The 23,891-nt window shown below is 36.7% G+C and overlaps 1 protein-coding gene across 2 annotated transcripts in view; it reads right to left on the bottom strand.

Annotated features, from left to right (window-relative positions):
* Positions 1 to 23,891, bottom strand: part of MRPL4 (mitochondrial ribosomal protein L4) — a 684,921-nt gene that overhangs the window by 358,814 nt on the left and 302,216 nt on the right. The window lies entirely within an intron of this gene.

Genomic DNA, 23,891 nt, shown 5'->3' with positions numbered 1-23,891 from the left:
AGTTGGTTCATGTAAGTCATGTTGTTTAGGCCTTGTATGCTTTTAATGCGGTATCCCTGTGTGCATTCCAGTTAATGCATGTGTATGTACAGATACATGCCAAAGGGGGTATCATATTCCATGCCTGCCTAATGAGGGCTGAGTAAAAGGGACAATGACATCTCTAGAGCTAGACATAATCCCTTTGTTTATAAGCTGTGCAATACAGAAGGACTTTCTTACAACAGTAGACACATGATGGACAAAGGTTAGGCCACTATTCACTAAAGTTCCCAAATCCTGATCAGCTGGGCCAACTCTTTGGGGAGTAATGTCAGCATGGTAGTTCCCTGGGGTAGAGGACTTCCCAAAGGATACAGTAATGCATTTTTTGGCATTTGGTTTCAGACCATGATTTGACACCGGTTATTTATTTGACACAAACTTTCCTGAGGGATGGGTAAGTCATTTGTGGTTCAATGACTACTCCTTGCATACAAGCCAGAACCCTTTGGTATTGGCTTTTACTTCAGAAATTTGCAGGATTACCACCTCCTTTCAATATGTATGAAATAAGAACAAATTACTACTGTTTCCTCATTAACTTACCATGGGTAATGTCATGATTTTTCTGCAGGTTTGCAGACTTTTTTACTGTTGCATTAATGAGTCACCCAAGCAGATTACTTTTGAGTAACTTCTAGCATTTGGTTAGGTGAAACATTTGAAATCACCATGGAATTCTTCTGAATTACTGAGAGCATTGGCTATGTTCTGGATATTTCTTGGTTTTTTTTCTCCATTTTCTGAACTAAAATGTATTTTGGTGCCTTGATTCTCTAGCTTAACATGGCTGCATCTGACCTGGTGGTGGAAGACATCTCATGGTCGCATGGTCTAACCACCATTTCATCTATTTCTGCCTATATGTACTGTTATCTGGGTCACCTGACATGGAATTGCCCCATATCAATAACTTACAGATGTAACTATTGGAGAACTTACCCACATACTGTATTAGTTTCTATGAGAGCACAGAATAGATGACAGAGTGTTGTTGATGTGACTTTAATGCTGTAAGTTGGGCTGAACTGCTCCACAGTGTGTGTTACAACACAATATAATGTATTTGATGTACAAGCTCAGACCTCACAGGGATATTTACAGCCTTGTCTTTGGCTCATGATATACATCAGGTTTTCTCCAGGACAGATATCAAGGTGATCAGTGAGGATGTTGCCCATAAACTAAGAGATAACTCATTCCAAATTAAAGTACTATTGATGAAAAAAATAGATTTCAGTTATGTGTAATACTAGTTAGCTGGAAAACTAAAAGCATGACACATACTATTGAATAATCACACCAAAAGATGCTTGTGACAAACAGTTGTTCAAAACTTTATACCCCAACACTCGATCTTCTGTAGGTATCCATAACTAACAAGTATAGTTCACTGAGAATAATCTGCTAAAATTCTGCTTTGCTTTCAGTTCACAGCTTGCCTACTGAAAAAAGTTTTTAAATTTTTCCAGCCCATGGAAAGATTCTTTATGTTCCCTATTTGGCTGTAGTAAGCTTTCAAAGAATAGTAACATGATACATGCCTAGTTAGACGAAACAGATGTCAAAATGAACCTAAATATGCAATATGAATGTCTGATAATATCACTAATATTGCACAAAAATATTAGTCACTACTGTGTTTGTATATTTATAGGTCTCCATCTTCTAATAGAAGTATTAATAGCATAAGGCTAACCAACACTGTTTTTCCAGTACGCTTAACAGCACATTTAATTAAGATGTCTTCAACTCAATACCTCAGGTTATTCAAACAGTTGTGAAAATAGTATGCATTTTGCAATCATTGGCGAAGTTCAAGTGGCACTCATTTTCAGACCTAGCTACTGATGAAGAGAATGTATTAAATAAGAATATCCTCAGTACTGAGCACTAGGGAACCCTGCAAAGTACCAGTCCAGATTCAGACTGCAAATATTTGTGTTAAACTACTTGTGTACTCTCACCAAGTCAGGTAATAATTTACTTTAGGATACAATGATTGGTACCCATGCTGCTAAGGCTTCTTATGATGACATCATGAGGGATGGAGTCAAAGGCCTTTGAGATCTAAAAAATGCACTTTCTGCAGAAACTCACATATCAGTGGCTTCTAATATATTAGTGTATCTGTTTGACAATCCCATGCTGACCAAAGTCCTAGTTCACTAATGGTTTAGTAGGTAATAAGAAAGAATGATACTCTTATCATTTGCTTACATTTGAAGACAGACTGTAAGACCTGTAATTAATCAGTCAGTTATCACATTTATGAAATGGAAGCACTCCTACCTCTTTTTAAGATGTAGGAACATATGACATTTCTGGATTTCTTTGAAATGTCTATAACAGGTTTGGGGTCAAAACTGTGAATAAGTGTTTTAATAACATCAGCCTATTAATGTTTGCTAGTCAAATCCAACTCCAATACTGACCCCCCCAAAAAAACAATAAAAAGACAGGATGGTATAAGACACAGTGTGGAAACAAGATCAGAACCAAGATGAAAACCACAGAATCACCAGAAAATAAATTAACTAAAACTTCTGTTTACCGAGTGCTTTCATCTAGGAAAGGAAGTAAATTGCCTAGTCTTTCCTTGATATCAGATGCACACACTGCATTTTCACCTAGGAACACTATGGACTAGCCGATGTGCCTACCACATGCCTTTGCAGACTATATCCAGGATCAAATCTGTTGCCATGTAGGCATTATTTTAGTCTTGAAAAATCAAGCCAAAACTTCCTCCCTTAATCTCCAATACAGTTGTTTGGGTGTTGAAGTCATATCTAGCTGATCACTAAAGGCATTGACCATTTAATCAAGGACATTAATATTTATTTATTGAGTCAGACTGCACACTAATTTAGTATTGGATTAAGGTACTGCTCAAAAGTTGTAGATGGTTTTGAGTTCTAGAGGCCTGGTGATCTGTGGTGATGGTATCAGTAGGTCACAGAACAGTCACCACCTGGTTTCAGGAAGTGTAATGTTAATTATTGTATTGCACATGTTAATTATTGTATTGCACATCTTTTAAATTTTAAGCAGTGACATTGTATTCAGACCCATACCTTTCTGAAGTTTTTTCCTGAGTCTTTTATAGTCTGACATACTTATTTTTGTTAGCTTAATCAGATCATAGGTCTGTCTTATTGTGCTTTCTCTATACAACATCAATCAAGTTAAAATGGCTCATGTTGTCTATGAACTGCTTTATTCAACATATACTGACCATCGGACCCTCTAAATTTTATATGCATTATTAGATCAACAAGGCTTGCACTCCAAGTTGTTGACTGCTTTGACTAGTAGTGTGTCCTGGTGTTCTCTTTGATGTACATAGGTATATTTACTTCTGCTGTGGTTCTGGATAATGCATACATATTTTGTACCCTGGCCATTTACTCATAGCTGTGTGACTATATCAGCAATGTAATGTAGCCACTTAAATCAGATCTGTACTCTTTTCTATCACTGTAAATGAGTTCATAGAGCAGTGTTTACCACTGTTGTGCTATGTTACTTATTTTGTTGTATAAGCCAGAGACGCTATCTGAGCACAGAAACATAAATCTATTTTCTACCATCTGTCCACTTTCAGATATATTTATTTATTGATTTGCATCTGCATATGCCTTATTAATTGTGTGCACTGAAAAAATATGGTGTTTTTTATAAATAATATGTTACTGGATAGTTTGCCTGTATCACTTCTGCTTTTTAGTGAATACCCTATTTCAGCTTGAAGTGAATTAATATTCCTTTTTAACTAACATATTATTTTCCCTTTGTTGTGAAAAGACACTGCTCTGCACAAAGCTCATTACTTGTAGAAGACTACCTGCTGATTTTATTTATTTTTATGTTATTGAATATATTTTTGTTTTTGTATTCTGAGTTTGTCTAAGTTTAGTCAAAAACACATTTTCACTGAGGTCAGGGAGAAAAACAATATATTACAAACACTTTTTACTGACTTTCAGTAATATACATGAATGGACATTAAATAATATCCATTAACAATTACAAATATATTTGATTATTAGATTACATTTTTATGAAATAAAAGATACTACTATAGTATAAAACATAATTACACATTTAGTTGATGCTGAACATTGAACATCTTAAGAGGTGTATTTGTGGGTTTGTCAGAAAGATATGAAATCATGTAATTAGTGCTTAGAAATTCAAAGAAATGGAGGCGAGGGAAAGAAAAATGTAGGTTAGAAAGTGTTAATATTTGTAGTTAATAGGTGTGATATAAAACAGGTTCAGAGGCAATTTTATATATATAGTTATTATAAGGTTTATATTAGAAGGTTAAAAGTATACAAATGGAGTGGCAAAGCTACACACACACACACACACACACACACACACACACACATATATATATATATATATATATATATATATATATATATATATATATATATATATATCCCCTCACAGCAAGAGGTTCTCCCGTTCGATTCTCGGCTGGAGTGCAGGGAGCGCCTTCTGTGTGGCATCTGCATGTCCTCCCCACAGTTGGGTGGGCATTCGAAAGACATGCGTAAATGGGCGTGCCTTTGTTGAAGATTGAACGTCGAGCTGGCACCTCATCGTTCAGGAAAAATCAACTGCCAATCATTAGCGGACCGGAGTTCCGCTGTGGCGACCCCTAACCGGGAAAAGCTGAAAGACAACAACCAGAGGTGGGAGTGGTCTCTGAATTCAATTTTATTTTGAAGGAGATGGCTTTATGATTGGGTTTAACAAGTGCTGAAGGTACACATGGGATGGTGCAAGATACCCCCATGTTAGCAAGGGCAAGATGTGACAATGTCAGGTATTGTCAGCTATGCCAGGAGAAGTAGGGCAGTGGATGTATAACATATGCCAGCACAGCTACCTGGAATTTTGTAAAGAATTACATGTCATTTGTATATCAAACTGATTTGTACAGATACACTGAGAATGGCTGAAAATAAATTTATTGTATTAATTTTTACATATAAAGATTAATTACAATAAATCTATTCTCAGCCGTTCTCAGTGTGCTTGGACCGTTTGTTTTTTGCTTGTGGTTCCTAGTTTTATGGTCTCCACTCTACTTTGATTTGTACAGATGCTTGCATTCAAAATGTTTATGTAAAGTTGCTTGTGTTAGAAATGTGTCAACAGTGTGTCCTGCTGGACAGAAAATAAATATACATGTATATCAGACTGTACTATATTCTAACTGATTTAATGTATACATTTTAACAGAGGATACTGTAACAGAAGAGGTTAATCTCAGTCCAGCTAACTTTGAAAAATAGTAAAAAATTTAATTACTTAATTTAGGCCATGAAGATTGTATCTTACAGTTTTGACTACAGCCAGAGATGAAATGTCTGTGCCAGAGAATGGTTTATTAGCTCCTCCTATAAACTCCTGTAAGAAGAGTGGAGGTGTTTTAGTTTTTTATAACTTCCAGAAGCTGCAGTGGGTCTTAGCAAAGCTCTATGTGTGTGTATTATTGGCACATATGTGTGAGATTCTGGGTCAATTGCTAGGAAAGGGGGTAACATGGAAATCAGAATTCAGATGACCAGATGTATGGGATGTCATTCTGTAATCCATCACTGAAATTATGTTTTTTAATACTCTATGAGACTGAAGTCTCAGAGCACTCTGTTTTTGGAACCTGACAAAGAAAGATCTCTCACCTACTTCATTTTGCCCTGCTTTAGTAAGTGAACCAGGGAATAGTAATTATTGAGAAGAAAATATAGTGAGATTAGTTAAGAACCATTTTTCTGTATCTGTGTAAATCTGTTCATCTGTGTTATTTTTACTATTTCCTGTGAGTGAAACTCTGGTGTTTATTGTAAATAAGTATTTAGTATTTTCATGTTCTTTTATTATTAATCATTAAATATAGTTAAACTTTTATTTGTGACTGGTCCTTTAGAGAATATTTTAACCTTTGAGAGTACTCATATCTATTTGGAGACTCTGCGGCCACTCCTAAAAGTCTTACTGCATTGGTCAAAACACTACCCTTTGCACTAATATTAATTTCACTCAGTATAGTCAGGCACCCTTGCAAGCACCTTACAGTCACTGGCTTTGGAGTGTATGGTGGCAGTAACTACCTTATAGTCTGGGCAGAAGAGAGCATAGCTAGTAAATCTGTGCCAGCCTTTCCCAGGTGTGTTTGCATGTGTGTGTTTGTGTGAGTGTGTGAAAATCAAATCTCAAAGACTGTGTGTGTGTCAGCTGTTTGTTGCAGGGACATGAAGCACTAGTTTCATAGAGAAGGTGCTGGATGACATTGCTTGGATGCTGAGGACTCAACTCTATAGCTGTGCCAGGTGGGAGTCTTACTGGGGACCTGGAGAGAGAGAGAGAAAGAGAGAGAAATCCAGACCCTGGGCTGAGTGTGTTCCCTGTGTGCTCTTAAGGGAAATTGTGATTGATGCAGACATCTGCATCTGGAAATACTGAGTTTTACTATGTTTGTTCCAAGTGAACATCCCTCTCCAGTGTCAGTGGTGAGGATTCAGGTACCTTAATTACTGGCCCAGAGGGGGGATGTCACACAAGGTCTAATATATTATTTCCCCTAGTGGCTACTCTGTTTGTTTCAAGGCATTTGTATTGACAAAGTCTAGGAATCTCTGTGCTTATGCACTTGTGGTGGTGTAGGTCTTCCAGTCTATAGTTTGATAGTTTAGATCACCCATGAAAATTGTATTAAGTTTAATACTTAGTGACCCTAGTTATGTAGACAGACATTGTGGCTTTTGTGGGTCATAGAGGGAGTTCTATAGCTAGCTAATATGTGGTACTATACCTTTCTGACAGTGATTTGGGCATGCAGAAGCTCTAGTGCATCATGCTGCTTAACCAGCCTTGATGTGAGTCTCTTCTGAATGAAGACTGAGACACCTCTACCTTTTTCTTCCTTCTCTGCAGTAGCTGGTCTAACCACATGAAAGGTGTTACAGCTCTGCACAACTGGAATTCTATCCACCATTTTAAATTATGTCTCAGTCACTACACAGACATCTACTTCCTCCAAGGTGAAAATGGCTTGTAGGGATGGAGTTTCAGGTTTCATTATATTGGTAACTATATCTGGTTGGGCTCTTTTTTAATTTTTGTAAGTCTTTTGGGTTTTTTATACAATGACAGGTATGGACCTCATTCCTAAGTCAAAGTATGATTAAAGCTCATAAAAGTAGCAATGTTTCAATCTTTTATGTTAACCAGAAGTGCTCTTCAAAGAACTTTTTGGTTTAAATTCACCTCTCCTCAACCATTTCTGTGTTCGATCCTGATCAACATGAGGTTGTTCCAAGAGTTTTCTGTATTTGCAATTATATTTATACATTCTTTCATTTTTGGCACATTCAGGTGCTGCCTGATTTTTATCTACCCTTAATTTGATTTCCATTCCAGCTTGAGACCAATATGCTTCTGCCAAACTAAGCAGGGACGACATCTTAGACTTATTCTCCTCGTGTTTTAAAACATTCACTATTTTGGGTCTTGTAAGTTCAGCAGATATGTATGCAGTCCTACAATTGCAGATATATACATGTAATCAATTTTGAGGAGGCCCATACCGCCTTCAAAAAGGGAAATATATAGTCTTGCTATCCACTGATGTTTGTAAATCATTTGATAAGCTTTTTTTCCTGTCCAACCGATCCAACACATTCTGAGGCCAGACAGTCACTCTAAAACTGTAAGTTAGGACAGGAAGAACAAATTGGTTTATAGATTGTACTTTTTCCTAGATGTCAGCATCGTTTTCAGTATTAATTTTAGTCTTCTAAAATATTTCTTACTAAGTTTTATTCACATTTGTTCAAGTTTTATTGTTGATCCTTCATCAATTCCCAAATATTTATACACTTCCTCTTGCTCAACTTTCTTTATATCACATTCCTGAACCAGACTGATGTTTTCTTGGTGTGGAAGCTTTCCTTATTTAAAGGTTGCTTTTGTACATTTATCAAGATGAAATTACATTCTTATATCATTTGATGAAGTTTTGAACACTTGCAGTTGTGCTTTCAGTTCTTCATCTGATGAACTATACAGTTTTAAATCAGCCACAAATAAGAAGATGAGAAATCTTTACACTTTGTTGTTTTCTGTCAACCAAATTGTAGCCATGACCTAATCTGTAAGTAGACAGCTTAATGGGTTAAGGGCAAGACAAAAGAGCAGCAATGAAAAAGAGTCACCCATTAATCCCTCCCCCTTGAATTTTTATCCCTGGAATAATTATTCATTCTTTATCATGGCTTAACTGCAAAGTGGTTTGCCACTGTTTCATAGTTGTTGTAGTGTAATTAATCAGTATAGGGTGCATCATATACATTTTAAGCACTCTTTTATCCATGAATGTGGGATACTGTCAAATGTTTTTTAGTATTCTATCCATGCCATAGTTAGATTCTTCCCCTTTTTACAGTTCTCCATTATGACTTTACTTAACAACAAATGATCCTTTGTTTCATATGACCTTCTTTTGTTATCCTTTTGTTCTATTGTCATGATTGAATTTTCTTCTAAATGACTATAAACTCTATTAGCATCAATTCCAGTGTATAGTTTATTTATTGTTGGAAGGCATTTTATAGGTCTATAGTTTTTAGGATAGCTTGCAGATTTACACTTAAGTAGAAGTATTGTTTTCCCTGTTGTTAACCAGGCTGGTGTCTATTCAGCATGCGGATATAAATAGTTCTTACTCATGGCTTAATCTTCATGTAAAGATGAAAATTCTTTTATCCAGAAGTTAGGTTCTGCATCTGGGCCTGGGGGTTTTCATTTAGGAGCTTTTCTGAACTTTTCTCTAATCTATTTGGCCATTACTTCATCCCAATTCATATCCTGTGCATTTGAATTTCTTATTATTTATTTTTCTTCTTCTATGCATTTAGCATCTTTGTTATGTTCCACAGGATGTTCACAGATATTTCTTCAAAATATATCTAATTCTTCTTTTTTCGGTGGTGTTTCAATACCTTTTACCTTGTTTCTCAATTCTCTATAAAACTTTTTTTGGGTCATCAATCTGAATTGCTGTCTTACCCAATGTTAGCTACACCTGAAGTATCTCAGATGTGTTATGTTGGGCTACCAGTCTGGAGGTGTGTGCATCCTTTATGAATATGGAAACATCACCGCCTTTGGAGCTATGGTCCAAATTCTGGGGCCAAAAGATGTGGAATGAGATATAGCCTGGTAGTGCAAGGGTGCTTTCTGTTGCCATTAACCAGGTCTCTGTTACAGCACAAATCTCGATATTCTCCATTTTAAGGAGTGCTTCGAGCGAGTGCATTTTGAGATTTAGACTTCTAGGGTTGAGCAGCATGACCTTCAGATTGCATTTGTTTATAGCTGTTACGGTGGTAATTTGGTCTTTGGAACACCACCTAAAAAAGGCACTATAGGAGTGGCAAGAGCCTTGGCCAGTATCCGGAAGCCCAGGGGTGACAGATGCAGGCCATCTCTGGAAAAGCATTGAGGTCTGTCAATCATGTCATCTCAGGCAGACAGATACTGGATCCCCTTAGAATGACATCAGAAACTTAGGCAATTGTTGAAATCAATCATTTTCTGCTTGTACTGTGGTATCATTCTGGGTGATGGTAGGATGCTGCTCAGGGCTAGGGTCATACCCACCTGGGCCACATAATCCGAGAGCTCCTCCATGTCTCTGTTCATGTATTCCAGGGAGGTACATCTTAGGTCATTCACAGCCACATGTACAATGACAGAGTCATATTTGTATCTGTTTTTGAGGGGAGTTCCTATTGAATTGTCGACAGCTTAGGTTGTCAAATGCTTAATCATCAACACCTAGGCGTCGAAAGCTTACAATAGTGAATGACCACATCATCGATTTGGCCTTTCCCCAATGTACAGTGATCTCGGAGTTGGTATATTTAGTTAGGGGGGGTGTAGAGAGTGAAGCCCCCCCACTAAGTTTGGGTGTGTTTGTTTATTTTGTTTACAGATGGCCACCCAAATTCTTTCCGAGGAAAGAATTCAATGATGTGGCTGTTCACTATTGTTAGCTTTTGATGCTTAGGTGTCGATGTTTTAGGATTTGACAATCTAAGATGTCAATGTTACGACATAGATGCATTGAGGGACCTGAGTGCATGCGCTATGTGGCGGATCCTGGTGCCTGACAGGCCGCTGACTGCTACTTTCTCCTTATTCAACCTAGTGAGTGGGACATCAATGTGCCTCACTATTGAGTCGCCTATGACTAGTGTGTTGGGCATGCTGTTTTGCCTTAGGGGCTTTGGTTGAGTGGCACACTGTTTAGGAGAGTTATGTGTCTCTTGATTAGTGTTGTGTTGTGGTGGTAGAGTGTGTTTCTGCCTTGGAGGTGTCTGCTGTTTGGGTAGATTTTTATTGAGAGCCTCAGTGAAGGTGGGTGTGTGGTTTGTGTTTTTATGTGAAGACAGTGCTGGTGTGTGTTCTGGTGGGCTATGTGTTTCATGTGGTGTGGTGCAAGTGTTGACCTTCTCATCTTGACCAGTTATTCCGGTCTTGGCTGGAGAGTGCATGGCTTCCAGTTTGAATATATAAGTGCATCTCTTGCAAGTCTGAGTGTTGGGAGGTAAGAGGACAGGGTTATCAGTGTACATGAGGCAGTTGTTACATTGCCTCAGGATGCCAAAGTTCACCAGGTTAATAGGAGAAAGCACAGGGAACTGACCTTTAGACATGCCTGGAGGGGTGGGCATTAATAATAAGTACTGGAGCTGTTTCCTTGTAGAACGTTTAGTGCTGGTAGCACTTTTATGTGCTACAATTGCTACATGAAGTCTGGTAGAGTGCTAAACTAATAAGCTAGTAAAAGTGCAGGAGAGGAGAGAACTAGAAGATCTAAGGGAAAAATTGAAGAGCAGACTTTGTGTGACATCACATTAATTAAAGTATTGTTCTTAGAGGTAATAGCGAAGTTAGAGGCAGCTGGAAAAGAGTGTTTTGGTAAAAATAGTAGAAGTGTAGTTTCGTTTGGGTTAAGTAGTAAATGGTTGTTGGTGAGCCAAGACTCAATAGAATTGAGTGCTTCTTGCATTAAACTCTGTAGATGAGAGATAGTCCTGGCAGAGTACATTAATGAAGAGTCATCAGCATATTGAATTAGGGTGGCTTATTTGCTGGCAGGATTAAGATGGTTAATAAAAATGTTCTGCGGCACTGCTTGACAGAGGCACAGGAAAATCATTTTCTTGGGTGGCAAAAGTCAGGGAACCTTTTTGGCTAGGCTTATATAGCCCCCAGGGCTGATAGCCTAGTACCTACCTATGAACCTATAAGTGGACCTAGTATTGAGCCTTGGGGTACCCCAGTGTTAGCAGGTAAGTAAGGAGAGAAGTTAGAGTTCCATTTGACAGATTGATATCTGTTACAGAGATAGCTAGTGAACCATTGTAAGGATATTTTGGTCAAGCCTAGAAGAGATAGCTGAAATAACAGTTGGGGGTGGGAGACAATATCAAAGGCTTTGGATTGATCTAAGAACAGAGAAGAGACAACATTTCCTGAGTCACAAGCTTTGTTGACAGTGTCAGTAAAGGATAGTAGAGCAGTGATAGTGCTGTGTGCTAGTCTGAATCAAAGTTTGGTGGGAGAGAGAAGATTATTGTTAAGTAGGTATTGAAGAAGTTGTTTATGGATAAATTTTTCTTGAATTGTTGATAGTGGTGAAAGAATAGCAAATGGCCTATAGTTGGAGATTTCTGTGGAGGTGCCACCTTTGTGGAGAGGAAGGATGAAGGATCTTTTCCACAGTGAGGGGACATAAGACTCCTTGATGGATTTATTAATGATTATTGAGACAGGGTAGGCAATTGAGTCAGCAGACATTTTTAGAAATTCGTTAGGAAGACTGTCTTCAGAGGGGGAACATGGCCTGAGCTTGTACAGGAGGTATTTGATAAAGGAAGCAGAAACTGGTTGAAGGGAAAATGTGGAGTGACAGGTAATAGGAGACTGAGAGAGGGTAGAGGGAGATGGGGGGGGGGGTTGTTAGTGATCAAAGCTATACTATCAATGAAGTAAGAGTTAAATTGAGTTGCTATGTCAGGGGAGGTTCTAACACAGGATGGTTGGGGGGAGGACTTACTTCCTGGGTTTAGGATTTTTTGATAGTGTGCCAGAAGGTTTTTGGACTGGATTTGAGCTGATCTTGTGGCTTTGCATAGAATTGTTTTTTATCTAAATGAACCTGTTTCTTTACAAAGTTACACAGTGCTTTGAAATGCTGTAAATTACTGTGAGTCTTATGTTTTAGGTAAGTTGTCCAAGCCTTGTCTCTTTTTTGCATGAGGGATCTGGTATAGACAGAAAGCCAAGGAGTATAGCTGGTTTTGACTCTTTTACTTCTGGTGGGAACTACACTGTCTAAAATGTTTAAGAACGTATAATTAAATTGTTCAACTGCATCATCTAGTGGTAAGTATTTAAGGAAGGAATTTAAGGATGGAGTTTAGTAAATTTGTAAAGGTCTGCTGGTCAAAGTTGGACATGTTTTGTACTGTCTTGCAGGCGTGTTGTCTACATGAATGTGAAACAAGTCTAGTTGTACAGATGGCGTGGTGATCACTAATAGAGGATGGAAGTGTTTTAGACTGAGAAATTGTTAGGCTGGGAGACCAAAATTCAATCAATTATTGATCCGTTTTGGTTAGTGGCACTGGTAAAGGTTTGGTGAGTAATTAGTTGAGAAAATCCAAATAGATTTATGCTATCTGTGGTAAATTGTTACGAGTTACGCTTCTGTCAGTCAATGCTGACATCACCTAATATTACTGTTTCTAGAGAGATATGTTGTGATACCCGAGATAGGATACTTTCCAGAGTTTATAAGTTATTGCCAGGGGTTATGTATAAAGGTATAATGCAGAGACTTTTATTATTGTTTAATTTAAGGTAGGTGATCAATAATTTGGCTTTGTCAAAGGAGGGTATGAATTGGTTGTGAGGGGTTAGGGGAAATAGAATCAGGATATATTACTGCAACACCACTTCCTTTTCTTTTAAGTCGGTCAGCTCTGAACATATTAAAGCCTGGGGGAAGTACTTTGGTATCCTTTATGTGTGGTTTAAGCCAGGTTTCAGTGATTACTACAATTTCAGGAGATTGTGTAGTCATCCAAGCATGCAACTCAGAAATTTTGTTGCACATGCTATGTGCATTTACTGAGATAAATTAAAGCATATTGTGTGTACTTGGAATATGGGTTGAAGATGTGGATTGTGAGTTGTTGGGACCAGGGTTAGGGTGGATGTCACCATTGAGCAGGAGGAATGTCAAGATTATGTAGTAAAGACAGGATTTCATTTTATTTAAATTGAAAGTACATGTAATGCTAAACAGGTACAGCTGCATCTGAAACAGTGTGGATTTAAAGAACAGTATACTGTCTGTATATGAGCAGTGAGGAGTTGGGAGTAGTGATATGTGTTATTGGTGTAAGAGGTAGTATCTGTAGGGGAGCTCAGAACAGGTTGGATAGGGACCAGATATGATGACAATAAACAGAAGCAGATGACCATTAGTGATAGGATAGTAAGGAGAATCATTTTAGATTAGGGATTATTAGAGAGTTAATCAGACAAACTAAAGTGGGTGATTTGAGGTGAGTAAAAATGTTTGTAGAAGTGAAGGAAGGGGAGTAGTATGCAGATGGGGTGCTAGTGTGATAATAGGAATATCCTGAGAGATGGAGTGTATGGGTAAGGAGGGTGGAGCTAATAGCGGAAGGGAATGATGGGGTGGAGCAGGCAGAGGAAGGGGTAGAATTAGGGCGCAGGTTAGGGGAGCGAGGATGACACCGCAGAGAATAAGAACCAGCAGGTACATAATCAGAAATAAAATCAGTGAGGCTGCAACCACTCTATTTAAGATACTGGTAAAAGGGTCAGTTAAGTACTGGGTGAAAAGTAGTAAGTTATACAAAGGTACCTTTACAGTTTATAAAGAAAATCAGCTTAAGGGCATTTGGCAAACCTCCTTAACTAAGCACAGTGGAATCAGAAACTGCTGCAAGTAAAAACTGCTACAAGTACAATTCTTAAGAAAACTAAGCTGGGAGGGGGATGGGGGCTGTGCACACATTATACTAAAGACAACTATTTAAGCCAAAAAACAATGCATATTGAAAAGCCGATTAAAGGGAAAAACATTTAAACACACTTTCTTATGTATAAAGTGTTATGATAGGTTTGCAGAGAGCTTGCAGGTGAATTTTGTTGTTTGAGTCCCAAGTGTTTAAAATCATCCAGGGGGAACCTTGTAGTTTAGAAGTGGGTGTAGCAGAATTTATTATGTATAAAGTGTTATGGCAGGTTTGCAGAGAGCTTGCAGGTGAATGTTGTTGTTTGAGTCCCAAGTGTTTAAAATCATCCAGGGGGCACCTTGTAGTTTAGAGGTGGGGGGTAGCAGAATCATGTAGTGTGCACACTCCCAGGAAAAAAAGATTAATAGGCTAATAATAATTTTTAGTTTATTATGTGTGATAGTGCACAATAGATACTGATACTGCCCATTGCTTTTATCACGTCTACCTTTCTGAGTATTTTTGTTGATCTGTTCCCTCTTCTATACTCTTCTAACAGTGACACTTCTTGTCTTAATTGCTTTATAGTTTTTCTGTATTTGATACTTCCATGATGGCATTCAATTTCTCCCCTTCCTTTCCCTTACTGCCCTCTGCTTTTTGGTAAGACTTTATCTGTTATTAATTTGGCTGCACAGTAATATATCTTATTTACTTCTGTTATATCCCATGTATTTCTATGAACAGTCCTAATTACTGTGTTCATTTGTTTTATAAACCTTCTAATGCTTTGGGTTTTATTGACTTTCTGAATTCTATGCCTTTTGTTGATGTTAATATGTCTGTGTCTGCCAATCTCTATTATATTAAGCAACTCTTCTCTTACATCATTTTCTTTTAAACTGAGGGCACATGGTTTGTTTTCTATTTTCTGCAGGCATTCTACATTAAGTTCCAGAGCATCTTCCTGTGCCATTTTTTGCTCTTCATATGGAAACTCACTGGCCTATCACTCCACAACATTGACTGCATTAGAGTTATCACATTTCCCTGTTCCTTCCCTTGCTGTGCAACTCCAGCTGAACTTTTGTATTGGTTTCCTGTGGAAGGCTCCAAAGTATCTTCATATGGCAACTGATCAGATGTTTAATTCCCACTCCGCTGGTTTCTCCTTAATTGTAGGGAACCATTGTTCTATCCTGCTGTGGTGTTATCAAAGTTAGATTTTCTACACTAAATCCTTCACTTTGCAGGTACTCCATAACCTCAGCTTCTATTTCTTTGTGTATCCATTACTAATCCTCTTTTCTACACTTCCTCTTTGTGTTCGTTTTTTGAATTGTAAAATTTTCCATATCCACATGCCTATATTTCTCTCCAAATGTCTTTGGTGCTGGTCTTTTTGCATTGATTAGTTTTGCTTTCTCCTTTGCATAAACATTGCCCCATATTTCATCTCTTTTTCTTTATCATGTCCATATTTCTTCTTCAGCTGTCTCCTGCTCCTCCTATTTCTCCTTGCATGGGAGACTCATGCTAAATACTTGTCTTCACATGTGTTCAGAGGCACCAGAAGCTGTTGAAGACTGGGGGTGGGGGTGGGGTGACAGGGACACTTAGTGATCTAAAAAGGGATTTTTTTTAAAACTATTTACTAACACAACATAGGTTCATGGAGGACATGTTAAGCTTAGCTAATTTCCATTTTGGTACTTGAATTAACATTTCCTGATTGGTCTTATCTACCCCATGGCTGATAATTATATATTAGCCCTAATGAGAATAAATGTGATCATACTATAGATAATTTGAGGGGACCCATGTAAGGGATGCAGCATTTAGGAACTGCCTCTATCCATTAGTGGCATGACGGGAAATCCTGGAGTACATTTTCTATTACCCATCTTTAGATCCAAGTTGCATTTGAATATGGGCAGGGATGAGCTTTGTTTTACTTGAACTGCTTGAACTTGAACTTGAAATAGTCTGTTCTGGAACAGTGGTAGCCTCTGTGATATATATCCATCTCTCCACAACATTCAGTTTAGATACCTGGACTGAGTATTTCTGATGCTATTTGACTTGCTGATGTTCAGTAGGTCCATCTGTATTGGGTTGGAGGATGCCTTGTATGCCAGACATGTCACCTCTAAAAACTCTGTAGGATACTGAGTATAGTGATAAATCTTTGATGTGGTCCATGCAAGACCTATTGATTAGGACTTTTATCCTTTTAGTAAGGTATCTCTGTGGATATTCCAATTGTTGCATGGGTCTGGACAGATACATGCCAAGGTAGGCATTATACAAAATGAGTGACCTAATGAGGGCTTTGTAAAGGGAGACAAAAACATCTCTAGAGCTAGTCAAAATCAATTTGTTTATAAGCTGTGCAATATAGAAAGACTTTCTTATGACTCTGGGCACATGTTGGGCAAAAGTTAGGTAACTACACACAAGTTCCCAAATGTCAAACAACTGGGTAAGTTCTCAGGGGGCATTGTCAATTTGGCAGTTCCATGGAGCAGATGACTTCCCAAAGGATACGATAATGTATTTCTTGGAGTTTAGTTTCAATTCATGATTCTGGCACCAGTGTTTGGAACAAACCTTCCTGCATGATGGTTAAGTCATTTGGGGATTCAATGACTGCCCCTAGCTTGCAGTCATCTCAAACTTAGTCGGCCAAAGCCCTTTGGTATTTCCTTCTACTTTTGACATGTATATGCCAAGCAGAAAAAGTCTCAACACCGAACCCTGGGGGACTCCATTGGTGACTGGTCTCTTCCCCTATTTTGAACTACTACATCCTGTGAGGAAGCATACATGTATGCATTCTTTGATTCACCTTCTTGATTGTGTTAAATTATATTCCTTTTATAATACCTTTTTATAATACAGCACCACCAGAATGTGTTTTAAATTTGTAGTTTAGAACAGTCTTCTAGTAAGCAATGAAACAAAATGTATGAACCAATAATAAAAAACAATACCCATTTCAGAAAATTTCAACCATAAAAGGCCACTCAGACGTCTGCAATTACAATGCATCAATATCAGTAAATATGCAAAATTTCTGCAGAAGTAAGTAATCTAAATAATTCCACATTAAAGGGATATGTAACTAATGAAGAGGTTACTGTTTCATTGTTTCATCTACAAATAAAATGCCTGTTGCCCTTGAAGAATAAATAGCCTATGCTACATTAAAAAAAATGATAAGCTAGTAATTTTGCAATGGGGAATGGATGGCAAACTGATAACAGAAACATAGTTACTAGGCAACTCTTAAAAGGAGGACATTCATAGCACTGCAGTATCCACTCCCTTTAAAGTACAACACAGTACAGTATCAGCAATCCATCTGCACACTGTGGGAGTAGAACGCACAGACTTCTACATCAAAAGCAAGTATACTACCTGTTGTGCTACTAACAATGCAAATAACTTAGCATAAGTAGTTCTAAACTTCTCTTTCCCTGAAGCTCTCAACTCCTTGGAAAATCCACTTGACACTCAACTAAATCTCTCAACTTTGCAGCACAAGAAATCTTGAAAAAGCTAAAATTTATTTGGGGGAGGGGTCAAAGGCCCAAAATCAGGGACACATTTTAAATATTGCTTGTATAATCTTAGAAAGTTGCTAAAATAAAGTGTTTTGTGTTACCATGTGTTTCCTGAAAGACAGGACAACTGAAACTTAAAGGGCTATCATTATTTAGCAAATTCAGTTCTCACTGATTTTCCAGAAAACCACAAATTTTAAGAGGAACAGACCAAAGTTTTGAGCCAAATATTCTGTGACAATCTGGACAGTTGAGAGCTATTGACTCAACTCCCTGAATCACAAGTGGTGGTATGGGTAGATAATTCAGGCTGTTGTTTGAGCCTTAGGAATACTAACCACCAGGTATACCTAACTGGGGCATTGTACACACACACACACACACACACACACACACACACACACACACACATGGGGGAGCAGAATAACTTCTGCAAATAAAAGAACAAAACTCTCCTTACTGGCATGATTCTGGCTCTGGCAGCACCAATGGAACAGCAGCAAAATTGAACCAAAAAAAAAAGGAACAAAAAAGTGTTTGAAATTTTAATTCCCGGCTTGTTGGTAAAAAGCCCTTAAATTTTTTCCCAGGTTTCATGAAAAGGGGGGGCCCCCCCACACCCACCCACAACCAAACCAAATTTTTTACTTTCAATTTTTGCAATCCCTTTCCTGCTTATTTTTTTTTTTTAAAATTTTTCCAAGGATTTTTCCTGTACCTTAAAACAGCTGTTTTGTTATTAATTTGGCCCCCTTTTGCTAAAATTCACTATTAATTTTTTTTTTCCCCCTGTAATTTTTGTTCCTTTTCAAAATTTTTTTTTTTTAATATTTTTACTTATCTTTTTATAAAAACCCCAATTTTTTGGTCTAATTGCTTTTCAAAAATTTTGTATTGGAAAATTTTTTTTTAAAAACTTTGCGTTTTTCTTTCAATATTTTTTTCATTTATTTTTTAATTTTTTTCTTTGCTAAATTTTTTCTTCAAAATAGAACTCTTTTCTTTCATTCAATATCCCTTCCTTCATCTTTTTTTTGGATATTTTGTATTTTTGTGGCTCTTTCCCCACCCCGGGGGGCTTCCCCCCTACCCTCCTACCCGTTGTAAAGCTTGTTTTGACTCCTGTCATTTTTTTGGCCCATCCCTCCAATTTCTTTTTACCCTTCTTTCCTCGCTATTTTTTTTTTTTCCCTATTTTTCCATATATTTTTAAAAAAAATCTCATATTTTTCTTTTGGTCTTTGGAAAACGGGGTTATTGGGACTACAAACTTAATAAATTTCTTCCAGCCTACTTTTTTTGTTTGTTTATATTTTTTCATCCTTTTTTGGGGGGGAACCTCAACACAAAATTGCCCCTTCCCTTTGGTCCTGGCTTCAGTATTTTATTTTAAAAAAATTTCCCCCTTTAATGTATAAAAAAAAATTATTTAATTTTTTTTGTCTTAAAAATTCCTTAGAGGGTAGAAGCTTTTAATCATTTTCAAACCTCCGGGGCTCCTGCTAAATATCATTCTTCTTCAATTGGGGTAATCTTGCTAACACCCAGTTTTAAAACCCTCTTTTTTTTAAAGGACATGGTCTGTATATTATGGTCCGGGCAAGCCTTAAGAAAACTACATTTTACAATATATTTCTAACTAAATTTTGAGGGACCCTCTTAAGGTTAGTTTAAACTCTGGGATTTTTTTGTTTTAAGAGTAATATTTTAAACAAAAAATTTTCAGGGGTTTTTGGCATCATTTTTTTTTTGGGAGGTCTTTTTTTTAAAAATGTTTAGGCCATGGTGGTTTTTTTCCCAGCCTGGTAGGTTTTAAGTCTTCCCCAAACCTTATAATGTTATATAACCCTTTAATAAGATTGTCAGACCTGGACTTCCTATAAAAAAATTACGGAAGGTTGTGGGGGTTGTCCAGGGTTTGGTTGTGTTTGGGGCTGGTGTACAATTGGTTTGAGGGGTTTAGTTTTGTGGGGGTTATTAAGCCTTAATGCCGGGGGGGGTGGTATAAATTTTGGGCTATGAAAATATCCCTCACCTTAATGAGTCAGGGGGTTTTTAAATTTAGGTTAAAAACCCCCAATTTAAAATTGCTAAATTTTTGGGTTGGAAAGGGCTTCCATGTAGAAGGCTTTTTAGCCCCCTAAGTGATACAATGTAGTGTATTTTTTTTCCCATTTTTGTAAAAACTAAAATTTCAAGGTTTCTTTTTTTAGGTTTTGAATAAAACCGGGAAAGCCTAGCACTCAGGTTTTAAAAATGGGGGCCCAACCAAAAGAAAAATTCCCATAGTTAAATGAAGGTCAAATAGGTTGGGGGAAACATAAGATTGGGGCCCCCAGGGAAGTAAAGATTCCTTCATTTTAGACAAATCGGGTTTCTGTGGAAAGGGGGTAAAAGGGAAGGCAAGTCAGTGGGGGGCAAAAAATTTAAAAAAAAGAGAGGAAAATCCAAAACAAAAAAAGGGCGTAAGCACAATTTAAACGGTAAAAACAGTTCTAACTTTAAAGAATTTGGGATAAACTTTTTCCAGGAAGATACAGAAAAAATATGCCCAAATTTTTATACCAAAAAAAAAGGGGGTTTTCATAAAAAAGCGTAAAATTTAAAATTTTAAAGAGGAAACCCGCAGTATTACAACCCTTTTTTAAAACAAAAAAAAACAGGCAAAAACAGAAATTAAAAATAACTTTTTAGGAAAAAAAGAAAAAAGCAAAGGGTTAAAAAACAAATTTCTGCAATTTAATACAATTAAATACAAAAAATTTTAAAATAAAGCCTTTTTATATTAAATTTTTCCCCAGAATTTTTTGATTTTAATTTTGGTAAAAAACAAGACCTTTTTTAAAATTTTTTAAAATTTTTCCCCCATTTTTTTCCCACGAATATTTTAAGACCTTAGGAAAAAAAGGGAAACCCAAAAGTAGGACCCAGTTATAAATTTTTATTAAGGGGGTACCCCCAAAGGAATAAAACCCTTTAGTTCAAATCTTTTTTTTAAGCTGCTTTAGGTGGAAAAAAAACCCTTTTTGGTTTTTTTGGTAACGTTGGGGGATAATTAGACTGTAAATATTGTAGGGGGCATACGGTGTTTTTTTTTTCAAAGAAGGAAGTTGTTGGTTTTAGTTTAACTGATGAATTACTTAGGGTTTTTTGTCAGCGTCCCCCTAACTCCCTTGTTCATTTTGTTTTAAATTTTATTTTTCAAGTCTTTAAAGTGGCGACACCTTGCTGGTTGTTTGTTTTCACTTTGTGGGAATTATGTTATTTTTCTTACTTTTTTGAAAGGGTTTCACGCGTTTTGTCTACATCGGGGATGTGGTTTACTACCATGCCTGTTGTAAATTGTGTTTAAATTCTGAAAATTTATATTCTTAAATTTCTTGTTTGCAAATTTCCCCCCCTTTTTTTGTTTTCCCCAGAAAATTCTTCTTGTTGGGCTATCTTAATTTCATTGATGGGTTTTGTTTTATTCGACATCTAAAATTTAAAAGTTTTCCAACCCCCGGTTCAAAAAAAAATTTTTTTCTGTCCATGGTTTAATATTCTCCCCCAATTTTTTTAAAACCTATTTAAGTTATTTTTTTTTTCCATGTTTTTTTTTTGACTTAAATAAATTTCAGTATTTTCCCCAAAACCAATTCATTGAAATTTTTTACTCACATCTAAAGATTTTTTAAGAATTAACACCCTTAAAATTTTTTTAAATTTTGAAAATAATTAAGTTTTCAGCATTTTTTTTAATTACGACCCAACTTTTTTTTTTAAATTTCCCCTTTATTAAACTTTAACTTATTTCCCAAAAATTTCCCCGAAGCCAAAGGGTTGTAAATATTTCCCAAATTTTTTTTCCCACATCTGATTTCTTAACCCAAAAAATAGAGTAAATTTTAAATCAAAAAATTCTTTTTGGTTATTTATAAAAGTTTTCAACATTTTTTATTCTAAACGGCAATTCCATTAACTTTCCCTTTTAATTACTCTTAACTTAGCATTTATTAAAAATTGCAATCCAAATTTTAAAATTCTGGTTTTTTTTCGGGCCCTATCCTCCCACGTCACCCGTTTGTATTTTATTTTTTTACCTATTTTAACATATTGTTTTTTTTTATTTTGCCCTTTTCCCATTTTTAAATTTTTTCCCCTGAAATTATTACCTTAAAAAAAAAATTTGGGGGTACTGCATTTATTAAAATTAATTAATATTATAAATTTTTTTTTTTTTTTGGTTTCCCCAAGGGTCACCGGGTTTTTTCCTTTCTTCCTTCCTCTCATTTGTCCACACCAACCCCTGTTCCCTTTCCCCAATCCAAAATTTCTTACCTTCCTTTTTTCCCTCTTACCTAGTTCATCCTTAAATTTTTAATATAAATTTAAATTAAAAATAATCTTCCTTCTTTTGCTAAAAAACCCCCAAACCGGGCCCCCCTCTTTCTTTTCCTTCCTTCACCCCCCACACCCAAAAATCTTCTCTTTAACCTCCAACCCTCTACCCTCCTTTTTCTCCCTGCTAAACCCTTAACATCTTCCATACCCCGAACCTTTCCTTTTCAGCACGGGCACCTTGACTCCTCCTGCCTTTCTCCCCCCATCCACCTGCCTTATTCTTTTCTTCCCCTTTTCCCACCTCGCCAACCGGGGATCTAATTTTAAAACTCTCCACTTAAATTTCCCCCTCCCTCCCTTTCACCCCCTTCTTCAACCATTTTTTTTTGTCTTACCTGTGACTTCCCTTTCTTAACTTCTCCCCCCTTTACTCCTCCTTTCCCCACCACTCATTCCAATGTCTCTAAAACTCTTCCAGGGGCCTTTTCTAATTATTTTCAATTATCACCACTAAATAAAACTAAATTACCTTTTAAATCCCCCTCCATTAAAAAATATTTTCCCCCACTGCGATCTCACCCTTCCCCTTGACATACCCTTACCCCCCTTTCTTTTTCCCCTTCCATTTCCTCATACAATACCAAACCCCTTCAGGCCCCTGTCAATCTTTCTAACCACAAAGAAAAAAAGAATTTTCGATTCCCTTGATTTATCCACCTCAACTACACTTGTCTTTTTCCCGGCAAAACCAAACGCTGACCTTCATACCTCCCTTTTTAAACCTACTTCTCTCCTTTTTCCAAAATTTTTTTTCTTACACACCCCCTCTTAGACCCGCTTGCCCCCCCTTATTCAAAAGGCCCAAAACACTTTTCTCCCTCCTCGGCTTCCATCACTTTCCAATTTTTCATTAAAAAATCTGGTTTTCCCTGCCATTTCTCCTAAACACCTCCCTTCCCGGGTTTCATCTCCAAATTTATTCTTCATCATTTCATTTTCCTTATTCCCCTTGCAACTTTCACCCTTTTCCCTTAATCTCCAACCCCTTTTTTTTCATTCTCACCCTAAAATTTTCCATTTTCAAAACCCTTTTTGTAAATTTCCCTCTTTTCCCTTTTACACCCACTTCCACATTTTCCCTTTTGGCCCCGCTCCAAATCTACATCCTTATCTTTACCTTTCTAATTTTTAAACTGTCCTCCCACACCCTTTTTTTCCCTCTCTTCCCCTTCCTAAAATTTTTATCTTTCCTCTTCCACATCTTCTTTTGTAGTTTCCTCTTATTTTTTCCTTTAAATTGCTCAATTTTTATTTCCCTTTTTGGGAAAATTGTTAAGGTTTAAATTTACGATTTTTCTAAAATCTTCTGCAGGCGGGTTTCTTCTTTATTTTTTTACATTTATTCTTTGCCCATTTGGTAGAGGCCTTTTTTGGGTGCCGGGGTGGATTTTTTTGGGGGGAAATTTCCATGGTTGTAATCCCTTATTTTTGAATGCTATGGGTTTTTATTCCAACTGAGTGCTAGGATATTCAGTTTAAGTTTATAAATCATAATTTTTAAATAATTAAATGCCCTTTAAAAATTTTTGTAGGCTTTAAAAGTGCAAAATTTGATTTTCCTTTTGGTTTTTTTCCAAGGTTTTTCGGGGTGATTCCTAATTTTAAAGTAGACTTTATCAAATTTTAAATTAAAGTGAAAAGGTGGAATATTTATGTAACCAATGGCTTAAGAATAGAGAATTAAATTTTTGAATTTTTCATGTGAAGTGCCTAATTTTTTCCATTCCTTTTTTTTCCAGGTTAAAGGTTTTTTTCTATTTAAAATTTTTTTTTAAAATCATCAAACAAAATTTTTAAAATGGCAATTGCAATTTTAACC

The sequence above is a fragment of the Protopterus annectens genome, chromosome 1.part0 (genome assembly GCF_019279795.1).
Source record: "Protopterus annectens isolate FY-2018-M chromosome 1.part0, PAN1.0, whole genome shotgun sequence".
NCBI lineage: Eukaryota > Metazoa > Chordata > Ceratodontiformes > Protopteridae > Protopterus > Protopterus annectens.
The sequence above is the reverse complement of the archived record's forward strand: the minus strand, read 5'-3'. Positions and strand labels throughout refer to the sequence as shown.